Genomic DNA, 6,136 nt, shown 5'->3' with positions numbered 1-6,136 from the left:
TAAATAAGAGAAGATAACTTTATGAAAAGTTGCAAAATGAGAATGATGAAAAGGAATCACTTAATGATCAGATAAGCAAGCTGAAACAAGAGAAAATGACAACAAAGATTGAGATGCAGGATATGACTATGAGATTTTGCAAAGAGATTGAGGATAGGAAGAAGAATGAAGAAGAATTGACCAGAAGACTAAGTGATGCAGCAAATGAGAACACAAGACTTAGCTATGAAAATTACATGTTGAAGACAGATCTGATGCATACTTAGAATGACTCAAATGAACTAATGAGACAGAAAGAGATCTTAAAGAGAACTAGAAACTACAAATCAACATAAAGAAAAATTCAAGAAAAGCTCAGGGGAACTTGGCACCTTACTGAAGAATCAAAAACCTAAAGGTGATACTTCTAGAATTGGCTTTGAAGTTGGTGAAAGCTCCGGTACTGCAAATACTCAGGATCACAACAAACCAGTAAGACAACCTAATGCTTATAATAAGTATGGTCATAGAGAAAAAGAATGTAGATATAGAAATTATCAGAACATCAACACACCCACCGGTCAATGTTCAAAATGCAACAAAGTTGGTCACAACTCTGAAAATTGCAGAATGATTGTGAGATGTTATGTTTGTGGAAGAATTGGACATTTATCTAATCAATGTAGAACACAAACTAGCATAGGTTATGAGAAATCTATTCAAAAGAATAATGTAACTTGTTATGCATGTAACAAAATTGGGCATATTGCAAAATTTTGTAGAAGTAAAGGATCACTGGTAGACAACAAAAGTTCTCGCTTGAAAGGCAAAGAAAAAGTTGAAGAGGTTAAGCAAGAATTCTCAAAACAATGGATTTGAAAAGTTGATCTAAATATTGGGAATACTCCTCCACCGATAGAACCAATCAATGCTTCACCGGTAGGATAGAGTGATGCTTCACCAGCAGGACAAAGCAATGCTCCACCGGCAGGAAGTTCTTCATCAAATTGAAGAAAGTTTCCTTAAGGTTTTGGCAATCTAATGACACGTGCTATTATTCCCTTGGTTAGAGATAAGAAGTTGGAAATTACTTGTTACCGGCAGACAATGTTAAGTGAATACTTAACCAACATGAATTTGATGTGGTAGATGGCAAAAAGATACTATAAATTTGAGGTTTTGGCTCCATTTCATTTCACCAAGATTTCAAACCTATGAAGAGTGCAAAGATTCTGAGCTAAGGCATTTTCAAGCAAGAGGTAAGAATACTTCAAGAAATCATCCATCCTAAAGGCAGTAAAAGGTATTTTATCATGGCATCCACCTCTGCAATTGAATATATAACAAACCCTACTATTGTTGAAGTGATAAAAAGACCTAGGCCCGTATTTCAATTAGTTCCCGAGATAGAAAAGAAAGATGATACCTTAGGTGCTTTTTCTCAAATTCCTAAGGGAGTTGTTTATGCTGAAGACCTCAGAATTTACATCCACTGCAACATTGAGGAATTAGGAGATGAAGATATTAAAACCATGTTTAAAACTGTGATATGTGATGAATCCGGCAATATAAAAGATGAACACAATATCATTGAGACCCTAGGATTTACAGAGATCCTTAGCATTCCTGAATTTCCCAAGGATGTGATTAGGATAGTCTTAAGCAAGGTACATGGTGAATTTTTCTGGCTAGATGCAATCCACAAAATCACTAAGGAAGTTGTGAAAGCTGTCATAGGGTTACCGACCACCAGTAAAAGACCAGACAAAACTAAGAAGGTATCCAATGACCTAGTTACAAACCTAACTGGTGCCACATTTGATAAAAGGTCCCTAAGAGTAAATGATGTAACATACATTAATGTGAGATTTATCAATGTGATATTAGGGTATAAAGCTACTCATGCAAATAGACTTAATTCAGTTTCAAGTTTATGCATTAAGAGTGCTTATGATATGGTCATTGATAATGCAAAGATTGATGCATGTGAGTGGTTAAAGGATGAATTAATTGACAACCTTGAAAAGATTAAGAAGGACAAGAAAGGAACTTTCAGGTTTGGAAATCTGCTAGTATGTCTGATGCTACATATAACCAAGCAGGTTCCCGATATAGGCTACAAAGAACTTGGATATGATATACCGATAGGCAAACAGTTAACCAAACTATTCAATAATATGGGAGAAGATAAGGAAAACAATATTCATGATTTCTTTCAAGCACTAAAAGTCAAAATGAAGAAAAGAATCAGGTTATCACAAAAGATTGTTGACAAATATAAGGATGAAATATGCTTTGTAATCAAGAAGGATGAGATCTGGATGGAAGCAGTCATCCCCAGGACTATTTGGGTAACAGAGATGTGCTATGAAACAGATGATCATATAATTGAAACTTATGCTAAAGCACTTCTGGAAGCCCCTAGAGAACCTAAGGAAGAAATATTTGGTAGTGCAGAAACTATTGAAAGCCAAATACAATCAAAGAAAAGAGTGAAAAGGTTGAGGTAGTTGTAAGAAAAGGTTCTAGACAAGCAAAGGCCATTAAAGAAGATGTGTTAAAGAAAACCGATATAACAGAGGATGAGTTAGTAGCTGCACAACCTGAAACTCACCTATCACCGGTAGGTACTTCTTCGAAAAGTGACATGCTTGCAACTTTCAAGAGAGTTGTAAGGAAAAGAGATCCCTCACTAGCAACCACACCCTCACCCAAGAGGACAAGACAAAAACAACAAGCAGTGAGATCTTTGGTAAGAAAGGCTACACCAAAGAAGAAGAAACTGTCACCCAAAAAGAAGAAGAGGATAAATAAGGACTTGGCCCCTCTTGACATACTGTTGAATGAAATAACAGAGGAAGGGAAACTGAAAAATATAGAGAAAATATATGACACTATAACAGTTGATGAAAAAGAACAAGTTGAAAATAGTGTTATATTGCATATGGATATATATAAGAAATTTTTTATGGAAGTAGTAAATGAAATTCCAGATGAGCTATTTAAGAGACTGGAAGCAAGAAGACAAGCAGTAATAGAACTGGACAAGAAAATAAAGATTGAAAAGCTACTTGTTGTATATTCGGTGAATTCATCCAAACAAATTGATGACTTAATTGCTCAAGCCAACTGGTCAGTATTTTCTACTGCACACCGGCACATTGCTTTAATGGTTGGAAGAGTTAATGAGGTAACTGAGGAGATAGAAAATGCATGGGACATTTTCCTTGTGGAAAAAGAAAAACAAGAAGAATATAGGAACCCCAAACCTATAAAAGTTTATCAGAAAGAAAGAGACAAGGGTAAAGGTAAAGTTGGTGGACCACCTAGCATCAAGGTTAAAGACAACTTAACCCCACCTCCTTTGATTACTCCACTGGTAAAAACAACAGCTACAGAAGATCAACCAATAGCTGAAAGTATGGATGTAGAGGATGGTAGTCCTAATCCTAAAGTCTTATATATTGTGGATGTGGATACTCAAGAGATCAACATTGTGGTAGACAAAGATACAGCTGATAAGACTGACATGGCTAGTGAACCTCTGGTAGCTGAGCTAACTGATAACACACAGGAGAGACCGACAGAAGACAAAAAGAAAAAGGTAGAGACTCAGACCCAGACTGAGACAATGCAACAAATAGAGAAACAAACAAAGCAAAAGGCTCCAAAATAGCAACAGGAATAGAAACAAGAACAGGTTCATAAGGAAACAGTGCCACCAGCAACTGGAGAAGTAGAAAAACCATTGCTTAAGGAAATGCAGACACAAACAGACCTACCAGAGGTCAATACAAGCTTGGTTACTTCCACTGACGGTATTCAGAATGTTGGTTCATCATTAGGCTACAAATCAACTAATGTGATTGAGGTACTATTAGACTCAATTAAAAAGATAACAGATTACAGCTCACAAGCTTATAAGGCAATTGATGACACCATACCAATTTTGAAGGTAATTGCTCCTTATTGTAATATAGACAATAAAGATTCTTTAGGGCAACTTGATACCTTGTGTAAATATATCATAGAATACATTGAGAAAATAAAGGAAGAGACATTGAAAGATAAAGTAGAAATTGAAAAGTAGAAATTCTTTGATGAGCAAATAAAGAAGTGTAATAGAGATTTTGACACACTTCTACCGGAATTGTGTTATTTATTAAAAGAGTACAAAACTCTGTACAAAGACACCTGTAAGACAAACCTTTTGACTGTAAATATAGACAAGAAGATGAGCAAGGTACAGGATGAGATCAATAAACTTGCAGATAATTTTGTTAACTCACCTAATACACTATCAGTTTTTGAGGAGAAGATAACAAATTTTGAAGAATATTTACTTAAATTGGAAAGAGAGAAAGAAAGAATAGTGAATAAGGCAAAGCATCTAATATTAAAAGTGAGTCCAAGGCTGGACTATCTAGCATCACTACGAAAGGAATTATCTGAGGCATTAATTCAGGGACAGAAAACACTGGCAGAGCACTTGCAGCATCTCACTGGTATAGTTAAGAGAACAGAGACAACAATAAGAGATAGTAAAAAGTTTATGGAGAGTATAAACTTGATTTTGGCGGATCTATTTCAAATTGTAACTACCCAGTTACAAGGTTGAAACCACAAACTCTACTAACATCTTGACAACCTTTGTCATTGATGCCAAAGGGGGAGTAGTGGGATGAGAAAATTCAACATCACAAGAATCACATGCTCAGGGGGAGCACACACATTTTTGGTAACATTTTTGGATAATTTTTGGATACACTTTTGAAATTTCTCATGAGTGTTGCCATCAATGCCAAAGGGGGAGATTGTTGGCATATGCACACTCCAATGAGACATTGTAGGTGATTGAAGGTTTTGTCATTGATGGCAACCTTGCAATCCTATGGCACCGGCAAGGTATTACACCGACAAGATAGTGCAACGGCATCAACAGATCACACTCTACACTGACACTCAGGACACCGGTACCGACACAAAGAAAGGAAGTATACCGGCATAGAGGCCGACATGATTTTGTTATATTATATTTTTTTTATTATTGTAAAAACTTTGTAAGCCGACTTGGAAAGTTGTAAGATGACTCTTATATATAAGAGAGATCATTGTAGACATTTTCTAAGTAATGGAAGCAAATAAAGAGAAAAATATAGGTCGACCTATTATGCAAAATATAGGCTAAAAGGTTTATGTAAGAAGCAGAGCAGCAACCAGTACTGGATCTGGCATTATAGATGCTATTGTAAAGAAGTACAAGATATTGGATTTGTATAATCCACATTGTAAGTTAGTGAGACTTCCCATTGAGTAGTGAGCTCTAGGCAGTTGGCCTTCCTGCATGTACAGGCCCCTATTGTAAGTAATATTCTCTTATTGGCCAGTGAGTGAATATTGTGGGTCACAAATCCCACCAAGGTTTTTCTTACACTGGGTTTCCTCATTAAATCCTTGTGTTATGGTGTGCTTTTCATGTGGATGTTCTTGATTCTATTTATTGCATTATTTCTTGCATAACGGTACTCTTTTATAATATGTTCTGCATGTTTTAAGTTAAGAAATTCTAATTACTGGTTAGATATTGATTCACCCCCCCCTCTTAGTATCTATGGGATTCCTTACATAAATAGCATCTAGTGGGGATACAAAATCCCCTCTTTCTTAGGTTGTCGGTGGTTAGAATTTAATTTTGCAAAAGAATCCATAAAAAGAAATTAATTTTAGGAGTTAAACCTGAACACCAGGCCTTAGCCAATAGGGACATGGGTCTTAAGATTGAGCTATCACATGGACAACAGACACCACAAAATAAATTGATGAAGGGGTACTACCCCACACCAAGTTGTCCTCCCTTCTTGTATTAATGATCATTTAGTTGAGCATTATGTTAACCTACTTTAAGTTGGGATCAATAGAGTTGAGGTCCACCCACTTCTGATCTCTCCAATAGTCAGCAACTTTAACACCAAAATTGTCCTTGCAGACTTGGATGATCAACTGAGAAGCACAGTGATCATTGAGAGGAGCTCCTCGAATCCAGGAATCATCTAGGAAATCCACTTTTCTATCATTACCAATGGCCCAAACTTTTCTCAAACTCACAATACCTTTAGCATGAGTAACATTGTTTCAAATAATAAAGCCACTTGAAATC

This window comes from Cryptomeria japonica, chromosome 8, assembly GCF_030272615.1.
Source record: "Cryptomeria japonica chromosome 8, Sugi_1.0, whole genome shotgun sequence".
NCBI classification, from domain to species: domain Eukaryota; kingdom Viridiplantae; phylum Streptophyta; class Pinopsida; order Cupressales; family Cupressaceae; genus Cryptomeria; species Cryptomeria japonica.
This window is presented reverse-complemented; position numbering follows the sequence as displayed.